General features: G+C 39.9%; 1 non-coding gene across 1 annotated transcript; it reads right to left on the bottom strand.

The window, feature by feature from the left end:
* Positions 1 to 2630: 2630 nt before the first annotated feature.
* On the bottom strand, positions 2631 to 2703 carry TRNAK-UUU (transfer RNA lysine (anticodon UUU)). Its single transcript has one exon. It is a non-coding gene; the product is annotated as a tRNA-Lys (tRNA).
* Positions 2704 to 11788: the final 9085 nt, after the last annotated feature.

Raw genomic sequence — 11788 nt, forward strand, 5'->3', positions numbered from 1 at the left:
CACAACATTGAAAAAGGAAAATCTAATAAAATATTGCTTTTCTGTGACAAGGACAGAATATGGAAAGCAAAGTATTTGTTTTTCTGAAAACTTGAGTAAGAGTCAAGTTTTAGGTCTATTCATTTTATGTAATTTTTCAACTAAGGCTATTTTTAAAGGGATTTTAAAATATTTCAGACATTGTTTCAGACATAGTGGAATTAGTTCAAAGTTAATAATGATCCAATTTATACTCACATCAATCACAAGGCCTCTTTAATACAACTCAATGCATACTTTTTTGTTTCCTCTGTGTGAGTTCTTTTAAGGGATAAAAAGATAAGGCACCCACTCACACATCCAATCAACATATATTAAGTGTCATCTCTGTGAGATAGGAATAAAGGGTGAAAAAATGTGTATATGTAAACTACTGTAGAGGAGGAAAAATTATTTTTCCTACTATCCTCCTGGGTTCTCCGGCTGGGACCCTGTAAATTGAACTGACAAAAAGCAGGTTAACAAGAGAAAAGCATACAAATTTGTTGAATGGAAGTTTTACAGGACACGAGAGCCTTCATAAGGAAATGAAGACCAGAAGAAATGGTTAAACTTGAGTGTTTCTATACTAGGTTTGATGAAGAGTGGAAAGTTGTGGGAAAATGTAATGGGACAAATGTATATGAGCTAAGGGTAGTCCGCTGGGGGAAACTTAGCAAGGCCTCTTTGTTCAGATTCCTTTTGGTATCCCTCCATCTTCACAGATAAGTTTGCCCCTTTCCTTTATTAGGGGAAACACTGACTGAAACCACCAGCCCTGGCCAGGCACCATAGTAACCACTTGCATGAGTTATCTTAAACAGGAGGTCCTGGTAAGGAATGCAGAACTAACAAGGTACCACCAACCAGAAGAATTCGGAGAAGGTCAAAAGGAGAGAGGAGACGCCAGTCCATCTGTCCTACCAACCTCCCAGAATCCTTCTCGCTGGAATGCATCTTGGCTGAGTGATGCATGTGCCACCAGGAAGGACCCTGAGTCAGAATGACTGGCCAGAGACAACCCGGAAACTAATCTCATCACCATAAATCCCGAGACTGCGAGCCACGTGGCAGAGCAGTCCTCCTGGGTTCTCTTGCCCTCCTGCTCTCCACCCGGGAGCCCCTTCCCAATAAAGTCTCTTGCTTTGTCAGCACGTGTGTCTCCTCGGACAAACAATTCATTTCCGAGTGTTAGACAAGAGCCCACTCTCGGGCCCTGGAAGGGGTCCCCCTTCCTGCAACACCTTCAGGTAATGGGAAGGCACCTCTCACATGAGCGTCTTATGACCTGCCTCAGAGTAGAAGGGGAAGGTAAGAGAGTCCTTCTTGCACCTGCCATTTCTCAGATTCCTTCAGCTTATTAAATATGCCAAGGTGCCATATGTTGTGGTAGTGTTCTGAATCCCATCCTTAATTTTGAAGGACTGATAAATCCCAGGGAGCAGACAAGGGCACAGGAACTTAGTGAAATGCACTTAAGAGGACGAGGAGGCAGAGAAGAGAGACCCTAATTCTGCCTCAGTATGTCAAGGGAAGCCTCCCAAGGTCCGAGACCAGCTGAGCCCCAAACAGGGATTCCTAAAGCAGATATTGTGGTACCCCACCTACACCCATTGGTCGTCATCCTATGCAGCTGGTCTCTCTGTGAAGCACCTGGACTTCCTGCTTCAGGGCCTCCTCTATCCAAAAAGCAAGCTAGGCTCTCACACCACATAGGTGGGGAAGTTCAAGGGAGTTAGAGCTGTGAGAAGCAGCCCTCAACCAGTGGAGAATGGGAGCTGGTGGATAAATATCCCAACTTCTTCACCCTTGGATGGGGTAATGCTTTAAAAGCCCAAGAGACAGAGCCCAGTTGTGCACAGGAATACTCTGCTCATTAACACATCTCATACTAGGTTCCTTCCACTCCTATCTCATTTCCCTATGCCCCTACTGGTGCTTCCTGGGATTCTCCCAAATAAACCACTTATACTCAAATTCTTGCCTCATAGCCTGCTTCCGGGGAGCCCAACCTAAGAAAATAAACAAAGCAATTGGGAAATCTATCTATGAGCTAAATGGTGGTGCTTTTTTAAGTAGCTAAGTTTTGGGGGTGTTCTGTTATGCAGCAAAACCTAACAGACACAAGTCAAAAAAATAAAAATAACTGAGAAGAAACTATAATAGAGGTAGGAAGAAAATCAAGAGAGCAGTGCTTCTCAAACTTCACCTTGAATAAGAATCACCTAGAGAGGTGGTTAAAACACAGATTGCTGGGCCCCAACACCCAGAGTTTCTGATTCAGTTGATCTGGGTTAAGCTTCAATAATTTTCATTTCTAAGAAGTTCCCAAATGATGTTACTGCTGCTGGGCCAGGGACTACATTTTGAGAATCACGGCGGTCAGTTCATAGAAGCCAAAAGAGAAAATATTTCCAGGATAGAGAAGTATATTTTCACTGGTATATTTTCACTGGTTGATATTTATGCTTTGCTTTAGTTTTATTTTATTACTTGGAGAACATTGTGTTTTTTGGCTGTTCCTGATTGACTTTTTTAGTTTGCTGAAGATTTTAAGAATGCTAGGTAAGGTACTGTATATATTTTTATTCTGTTTATTTATTTATTCTTGGCGCCTGGACAGGGACTTGAACCCTGGGCCCTCAGATTAAAAGTCTGATGCTCTCCCAGCTGAGCTACCCAGGCTGTATATATTTTTAAATGCTACTGTTGAGATTAAGGTCATGTTAGAAATTAATAAATGTATACTCAGACTCATGTAAAAATTCTTCTCGTCATTAGTCTAATCTAAGTGGGTTGATTACTTATAAAGATGAATGGGACAAAGGTCTGTCCTTTTGCTTTGAAGACCCCCTATGAAGCCAACTTTTTAAAAATAAATTTATTTATCTGTTTTGGCTGCGTTGGGTCTTCATTGCTGTGCGTGGGGCTTCTCTAGTTGCGGCAAGTGGGGGCTACTCTTTCTTGCGGTGCGCAGGCTTCTCATTGTGGTGGCTTCTCTTGTTGTGGAACACGTGCTCTAGGCATGCGGGCTTCAGTAGTTGTGGCACATGGGCTCAGTAGTTGTGGCTCACAGGCTCTAGAGCGCAGGCTCAGTAGTTGTGGTGCATGGGCTTAGTTGCTCCGTGGCATGTGGGATCTTCCCGGACCAGAGCTCGAACCTGTGTCCCCTGCATTGGCAGGCGGATTCTTAACCACTGCACCACCAGGGAAGCCCTGGATATTTTAACAATGTTAATTCTTCCAATCCATAAGCATGGAATATCTTTCCATTTATTTGTGTCTTTTCAATTTTTTTAAACAAAGTCTTATAGTTTTCAGTGTACAGGTCTTTCACCTCCTTGGTTAAATTTCTCCTAGATATTTTATTCATTTTGATGCAATTATAAATGGGATTGTTTTCTTAATTTCTCCTTCTGGTAGTTTGTTGTTAGTGTATAGAAATGTAGCACTTTTTTTGTATATTCATTTTGTACCCTGAAACTTTACCATATTTGTTTATTATTTCTTTTTTTAAAAAAATTTATTTGGCTGTACCAGGTCTTAGTTGTGGCACTCAGGATCTTCTTTGCTGCATGCAGGATCTCTGGTACGGCATGCAGGATCTTCAGTTGCGGCATGCAAACTTTTAGTTGCAGCATGCAAACTCTTAGTTGTGGCATGTGGGATCTTTAGCTGTGGCATGCAAACTCCTAGTTGCAGCATGCGAACTCTTAGTTGCAGACTGTGGGATCTACTTCCCTGACCAGGGATTGAACCTGGGCCCCCTGCATTGGGAGCGCAGAATCTTAGCAACTGGACAACCAAGGAAGTCCCTGTTTATTATTTCTAACAGTTTTTTGGTGGACTCTTTAGGGTTTTCTACATATACAATCATGCCATCCACAAAAGTGATAGTTTTACTTCTTCCTTTTCAATTTGGATGCCTTTTATTTCTTTTTCTTGCCTAATTGCTCTGGGTAGGACTTCCACTACTATGTTAAATAAAGTGGTGAGAGTGGGCATCCTTGCCTTGTTCCTGATCATAGAGGAAATGCTTTCAGCTTTTTACCATTGAGTATGATGTTAGCTGTGGGCTTGTCATAGATGGCCTTCATTACACTGAGGTACATCCTTTTTATACCCATTTTTTGAGAGTTTTTAACATAAATGGGTGTTGAATATTCTCAAATGCTTGCTGCATCTATTGAGATGATCATATGATTTTTATCCTCTGTTTTGTTAATGTGGTGTATCACATTGATTGATTTGAGGGTGTTGAACCATCCTTGCACCCCCAGAATAAATCTCACTTGATCATAATGTATGATCCTTTTAATATATTGTTGTATTCAGTTTGATAATATTTTGTTGAGGAGTTTTGCATATATGTTCATTAGAGATATTAGCCTATAATTTTCTTTTTTTGTGTTGTCCTTGTCTGGTTTTGGTATCAGCGTAATGTTGGCCTTGTGAAATGAGTTAGGAAGTGTTCCCTTCTCTTCAATTTTTGGAAGTGTTTGAGAAGGATAGGTATTAAATCTTTGAATGTTTGGTAGAATTCACCAGTGAAGCTGTCTGGTCCTGGACTTTTGTTTTGGGGAGGTTTTTGATTACTGTTTCAATCTCCTTACTATTAACCAGTCTACTCAGATCAGTCAATTTCTTCATGATTCAGTCTTGGAAAGTTGTATGATTCTAGAATTTATCCATTTCTTCTAGGTTGTCCAATTTGTTGGTATATAGCTGTTCACAGAATTTTCTGATAAGCCTTTGTATTTCTGTGGTATTCATCGTAACTTCTCCTCTTTCATTTCTGATTTTGTTTATCTGAGCATTCTCTCTTTTTTTCTTAGTGAGTCAAGCTAAAGGTTTTTCAATTTTGTTCATCTTTTCAGAGAACCAGCTCTTCATTTCATTGATTTCTCCTACTGTCTTTTTAGTATCTATTTCATTTATTTCCACTCTAATTTTTATTATTTCCTTTCTTTTACTGACTTCAGGCTTTGTTTGTTCTTTTTCTAGTTCCTTTAGGTATAAGGTTAAACTGTTGATTTGAGATTTTTCTTGTTTCTTGAAGTGCGCCTGTATTGCTATAAACTTCCCTCTTACTACTACTTTTGCTGCATCCCATATATTTTGACATGTTGTATTTTCATTTTCACTTGTCTTCAGCTATTTTTTAATTTATACTTAGATTTATTCATTGACTCAATAATTGTTCAGTAGCACATTGCTTAGTCTCCACATATTTGTGATTTTTCTAGCTTTCTTCTTGTAGTTTATTTCTAGTTTCATACTTCTGTGGTCAGAAAAGATACATGATATGATTTCAATCTTCTTAAATTTATTGAGACTTGTTTTGTGTCTCAACATATGGTCTATCCTTGACAATGTTCCATATATATTTAAAAAGAATGTGTATTCTACTGCTTTTGGATGAAATGTTCTGTATAAATCTATTAAGTGATTCTGATCTAATGTTTTATTTAAGGCCAGTGTTTCCTTGTTGACTTTCTGTCTGGCTAATCTACCCACTGATGTAAGTGGGGTGTTAAAGTTCTCTACTACTGTGCTGCTGCCAACTTTTCTCCCTTAGGTCTGTTAATAGTTGCTTTATATATTTTAGTGCTCCTATGTTAGGTACATATATATTAATAAATGTTATGTCTTCTTGATGGATTGTACCTTTTATCATTATATAATATCCATCTTTTCTGGCTTGATGTCTATTTTGTCTGATATGAGTATGACTACAACCACTTCTTTTGGCTGCCATTTGCTTGCAGTATCATCTTCCATTCCTTTACTTCAAGGCTATATGTGTCTTTAGAGCTGAGATGAATCTCTTGGAGACAGCATATAGTTGGATCTTGTTTTTTAATCCATCCAGACACTCTGTGTCTTTTGATTGGTGAATTCAATCCAGTTATATTTAAGGTGATTATTGATATATGAGGACTTAGTACCACCATTTTATCTTTTGTTTTCTGATTGCTCTATATCCCCGCTGTTGCTTTTTCCTTGTGTTTCTGGCTGCCATTTCAGTTTGGTGGTATTCTATGGTGTCTTTCTCAGTTTCCTCTTTTTTAATGTTTCATGTCACTGCCCTAGATTTTTGTTTTGTGGTTACCATGAGGTCTGTATAAAATCTCGCATAGATAAAATAGTCCCTTTTCTGCTGATAGCATCTTATCTTCATTTGCCTATACAGGTTCCATCCTTCTCCTCTTTCCATTTTATGTTTTCGTTGTCACAAGTTATCCCGTTTCATGTTGTATGTCACCAAACTGAAGTAGCTACAGTTATTTTTAAGGTCCCCCCGCTTCAACCTATTCTGATATATAGTTGCAATTTTCTGATCCTGTCCATCTATTTGTCATCTTACTAAAAGTTTTGTATACTTTTGCCTTTTTGTTTTAGGTAAAAGAGTTCCTTTCAACATTTCCTGTAAGGCAGGTCTAGTGGTGATGAATTCCCCCAGCTTTTGTTTGTCCAGAAAACTTTTATTTCTCCTTCATATATGCAAGATAACTTTGCTGGATAGAGTATTCTTGGTTGACAATTTTTATCTTTTAATATTTTGAGCATGTTACTCCACTCTATCCTGGCCTGTAGAGTTTCTGATGAGAAATCTGCTGATAGCCTAATGGGGGTACCTTTGTAGGTTACAGTCTTTTTTCCTGGCTGCCTTTAAAATTCTTTCTTTATCATTGATTTTTACAGTTTTAATATAATGTGTCTTGGAGAAGGGCTTTTTGCATGGAGAGGTGTTCTACAAGCTTGGATTTGTTTATCCAATTCCTTTCCAGGTTTGGGAAGTTCTCAGCTATTATTTATTTAAATAAGCTCTCTGCTCTCTTGTCCCTCTCTTCTCCTTCTGGGATACCTATTATCCTTATGTTGCCGTTCCTAATAGAGTCAGATAGTTTTTGTAGAGCTTCTTGATTTAAAAAAGTCTTAGGGGGCTTCCCTGGTGGCACAGTGGTTGAGAGTCCGCCTGCCGATGCAGGGGACACGGGTTCGTGCCCTGGTCTGGGAAGATCCCACGTGCCATGGAGTGGCTAGGCCCGTGAGCCATGGCCGCTGAGCCTGCGCGTCCGGAGCCTGTGCTCCGCAACGGGAGAGGCCACAACAGTGAGAGGCCCGCACACCGCAAAAAAATAAAAAAATAAGTAAATAAATAAAAAAAGAATTTAAAAGTCTTAGTTCTCTCTCACCTTCCACCTGAGTCATTTCTAAACTTCTATCTTTGAGCTTGCTAATTCTCTCTTCCATATGGTCTGCTCTATATTATATCTATATAATGCATTCTTCACTGCATTTGTTGAGTTCTTTAGCTCCAGAATTTCTGTCTGGTTGTCTTTAGAGTTTCGATCTCTTTGGTAAAGTATTTCTTCTGTTCATTAATTTTACGCTTGAGCAAACTAAATTGCCTTTCTGAGCTTGCTGGTAGCTCGCTAAGTTTCTTCATGACAGCAACTTTGAATTCTCCATCAGTTAGATGACAATCTTCTGTGACTTTAAGTTTGGTTTCTGGAAAACTGTCATTTTCTTTTTGTGAAACCATGTTACTGTGGTTTGTCATGGTGCTTGATGAGTTCTTTCTTTGCTGGCACATTTGAAGTAGTGAACACCTTTCTTATTTAGGCAAAGCTTTGTTTACTTTGATTCTAATAATTCAACAGGTTGGTAATTAGAGGCCTTTCTTTTGTTTTTCAGTAGATGGTGCTATAGCACAAGTTTTTTGGTTTATCTTACCTGAGCCACCTCTGGCTATATTTGAGACTTTGCACTTTTCACCCTCCACCATCCTCATCATTGTTGCTTATTCCTCCAGGGTCACTGGTACTTTGCTGCTGCTGGTGTCACTGCTGCCACTGGCATCACTGCTGGGGGCACTAGGATGGCAGGCACCTCCACTATTTCTGGGTTTGCCTGGTTCACGGGCCCTACCACTGTTGCTGCCCAGTTCCCTGTGACTTCAGGTGCCACTATGGCCAGGAGGCTGAAGTCATGTGTGCCTCCGTTGCTGCTACCAGGTTCTCTGGAGCTGCAGGCTCAGCCACGATAGCTGGTGGGGAGGGAGGGGGTTGGGAGGGGGCAGCGACAGCAGGATTGCAGGCACTGCCTCCCCTGTTCCCCCAGTTCTATCTCCTCTATGTATTCCAATCCACCCACCTTCAAAGGTAAAGATGTGTGGATCTCTCCAGTGTCCTAGTGTGTTGGGCAAAGGAACCTTTGTTGAGTTATGGATGTTTTACTAGTTGTAGATTGAAGGGGAGAGACAAAGAGAGCATCTCACACTGCCATGACGCTGACGTCCAAGGTAGACTTTTCTAAATTTTTACACAATTAATAAACTTCACATTAGAAAATACAGTAATATTAGAAATTCATGAGAAGAAAATTACCATAAAAGACTGTTCAGTATGACAAGATGTGCTTAGTGATAAGGAAGAGAATTATTAAGAAGACTACATTATGCTCAATATAGCAAAAAACAAAAAAATCCTCATATTTTAAACTTCCTTCTTTCTCTCATTTCTGAGGAAATAAACCTAATATATTCAGGTACATTTTGTTCCATCAGTGTGCTGAAGATGATAAACTTAACGTTAGAAGTATTTTATAGAAGAAAAGTTTATATATACAATTTTAAAGTAATTCAGTAGATTATTTCCATATAGAATAACTAAAAGTAGAAGAGTAAGTAGAATTTAAACAAAGTAGGACTGATCAAATTTTCCTTTTTTTTTTTTTGAGGGGAAGTGAAATTGAATGTGTAACCTCAGCAGGCCTGGAGCTATGGACATCTTTTTTAAAGAGTATGTGTATATGTCCTGAGAAAAATTTTAAACTCTTAAGTGACTACTTTAAAACAATTACCAAGAGTTGATTTCTCATGCTGTTTCAATTATTATTTTAAATAGACACAAAAGAAAATAGTGCTTTTATAAAAAGCAAGGTGATTTATGCCCAAATTTGTTAAGGAAATACAAGAAGGGGTTCTACTGCCTGTTCTGGCATACACTGACACTGCGACCTAGAATGATCCTCTGAACCTCTCTCTCGGTCTCCATTCCTTCACCTATGAGAGAAAAAGGTTAAATTAAATTAAAATAAAGGTCCCACTTGTTTATTTTTGTTTTTATTTCCATTTCTCTAGGAGGTGGGAATAAAGGTCTAAGGACCAACTTTTTCTTTAGATACTTTTATTTCATAAAATAAAAGCCAAGTGGCTTGAGGAAATTTTTACCTTTACTGAAGAATTTATGTATAATAGTACTTAAATTCTTTAATACACAGTTACATTTAATTCAGTTGGCTCTATGACACACATGGGGTGTGTGTGTGTCTGGATAATTAACCACTTCTAACATCCAGTTGTTCAAGTCAAACCCTTGGAGTCATCCATGACTGGCCCCTCTGTTTTCCTCATCCCCACAATCAATTCTTCAAGTCATGGCAGCTCTACCTTCAAAGCAGATCCCATGACTGACCACTTCTCACTGCTGCCACTGCCAATAATATTGTCCAAGTCCATCAACTCTGCCCCAACTCCAGAGCCTCCTAACTGGTTTTCCACTTTCTCTTCCTACAGCCCCCTTGTCTGTTCTCCACAGAGTGACCTTTGAGAGCTTTGTAAAACCAAATCAAACCATGTCACTCTCCTACTCATAAGCCTCCAATGGCTTTCCCTGTCATACTCAGAATAAAATTCAAACTCCTTCCCAAGGCTGAACAGTTTTACATAATTTGGCCCATGCCTTTCTCTCTGACTTTCTCTCATTCTGCTCTGCCCACCCCACACCCACCGCTGTCTTCATCCTGGTCTCTGCAAGTGCCAAGCACCATGCCTTCAAAGATGCTGTTCCTGACCATCTTACCAAGAAGAGCCACCCATCTCTTCTTGCCTTTTTTACTTTATAACACTTGTCACTACCTCATCTTATATATTTACGGTTGTTTAACTTCTCATGAATTTCTAATATTACTATATCACATAATATTACTATATTCTTGATTGTAAAGTTTATTAATTATGTGACAGCTTAGAAAAGTCTACCTATTTACAATGTTTTCTAACATGAATAAAAGTTTAATGGTGCCAGTAAGAGTTTAAAGTAGATAATAGGTCTCAGTTTTCTTTTATCTTCAAAACTGCAGTGGTGGAGACTTCCCTGGTGGTGCAGTGGTTGAGAATCCGCCTGCCAATGCAGGGGGACATGGGTTCGAGCCCTGGTCTGGGAAGATCCCACATGCCGTGGAGCAACTAAGCCTGTGCACCACAACTACTGAGCCTGTGAACCACAGCTACTGAAGCCCACGAGCCTGGCGCCCGTGCTCCACAACAAGAGAAGCCAGCACAATGAGAAGCCTGTGCACCGCAACAAAGAGTAGCCCCCGCTTGCCACAGCTAGAGAAAGTCCATGCACAGCAACGAAGACCCTACACAGTGAAACATAAAATAATAAATAAATAAATTTTAAAAAACCAAAAAACTGCAGTGGTGGTGGTGAGGTTGGCTTTAAAACCTTCATTGTCTGCCCTCACTAGAATGAGGACATGGACTTCTTCTGCCTTGTTCACTGCTATATCTCCCACTGTTCAATATAAAATGTTCAGCATGGGGCTTCCCTGGTGGTGCAGTGGTTGAGAATCTGCCTGCCGATGCAGGGGACATGGGTTCGTGCCCTGGTCTGGGAAGATCCCACATGCCGCGGAGGGGCTGGGCCCGTGAGCCGTGGCCGCTGAGCCTGCGCGTCCGGAGCCTGTGCTCCGCAACGGGAGAGGCCACAGCAGTGAGAGGCCCGCGTACCAAAAAAAAAAAAAAATGTTCAGCATGAAGAGAATGCTTAATAATTATTAGCAGATTTAATTAATTAATAAGTGAATGTGTATATACTCATGCAATGACCCTGGAGCAGATAGAAAACCTGGGTTCACTAATTCTGATCACATCCATTTACCCACGTCCACACATTCCATTTCCTAGTTTTATGTAATGTGAAAATGGCCTCCTTCCAGGTAGAGAAACCATTAAAACACAGTGGCAAGGGCCCTGTCATGAGAAGTATGTACTGGGATCTATGGGAACATACATGGCAGATACATAACCCAGACTGGCGCTGGTGTGGACAGAAAAAGAGACAGGGTCAAAGAATCTTCTGAAGAATCAAGATTGTGAAAATGACTATACTACCCAAAGCAATCTACAGATTCAATACAATCCCTATCAAATTGCCAATGGCATTTTTCACAGAACTAGAACAAAAAATTTTTACAATTTGTATGGAAACACAAAGACCTTGAATAGCAAAAGCAATCTTGAGGCAAAAGAAAAGAAAACCGGAGCTGGAGGAATCAGGCTCCCTGACTTCAGACTATACTACAGGCCTACAGTTATCAAGACAGTATGGTACGGGCACAAAAACAGAAATATAGATCAATGGAACAGGATAAAAAGCCCAGAGGTAAACCCACGCATATACGGTCACCTTATCTTTGATAGAGGCAAGAATATACAACGGAGAAAAGACAGTCTCTTCAATAAGTGGTGTTGGGAAAACTGGACAGCTATATGTAAAAGAATGAAATTAGAATACTCCCTAACATCATACACAAAAATAAACTCAAGGATTAAAGACCTAAATGTAAGGCGAGACACTATAAAACTCTTAGAGGAAAACATAGGCAGAACACTCTTTGACATAAACTGCAGCAAGATCTTTTTTGACCCACCTCCTAGAGAAATGAGAATAAAAACAAGAATAAACAAATGGGACCT

This window comes from Neophocaena asiaeorientalis, unplaced genomic scaffold (genome assembly GCF_003031525.2).
Source record: "Neophocaena asiaeorientalis asiaeorientalis breed wild unplaced genomic scaffold, Neophocaena_asiaeorientalis_V1.1 scaffold876, whole genome shotgun sequence".
NCBI lineage: Eukaryota > Metazoa > Chordata > Mammalia > Artiodactyla > Phocoenidae > Neophocaena > Neophocaena asiaeorientalis.